Source organism: Nannochloropsis gaditana (assembly GCF_000240725.1).
Source record: "Nannochloropsis gaditana CCMP526 unplaced genomic scaffold scaffold773, whole genome shotgun sequence".
Classification (NCBI taxonomy): Eukaryota; class Eustigmatophyceae; order Eustigmatales; family Monodopsidaceae; genus Microchloropsis; species Microchloropsis gaditana.
The window spans coordinates 5,057-5,526 of NW_005803180.1; positions in this window are offsets into that span (position 1 = coordinate 5,057).

Consider the following 470-nt stretch of genomic DNA (forward strand, 5'->3'; position numbering starts at 1 on the left):
GAGCGAGGGCGGGAGGGAGGGAGGTAGGGGGGGAGGGAACTCTTACCCGTCAAAAGCGCCGTTTCCCTCCACGGCTGCCGCTGCCAGAGAAGGCTCTGTCGACCGTGCATTTGCTGCTATCCCTCCCCCGGCATGGGCCGGATTGCTTGCGTCCTGCTTCGTGCCGTGTGCGAGGACGGTTGCCTGAAAAGAGGGAAGCAGGGCAGGCGGGTGGGAAGGAGGGGAGCAGGGAAGGAGGGGATTGTGTACCCAAAATCTCAATATGCCCATGAAAGGCATCTGACATTCTAACCACCAGGTGAGAGCCGCGAGGAGGACTAGGAGAGGCTGGGTCCACCCCTCTCGTCCTCCTCCTGATCCCTCCCTCAGCAGGCCCTCGCTCCCGCCCCTTCTCCCTCCCTCCCTCCTTCGCTTACGGCCTGATGCAGCGTGGTAGGCTCCGGATCGAAGTCGTGACGGAAGACGCAACG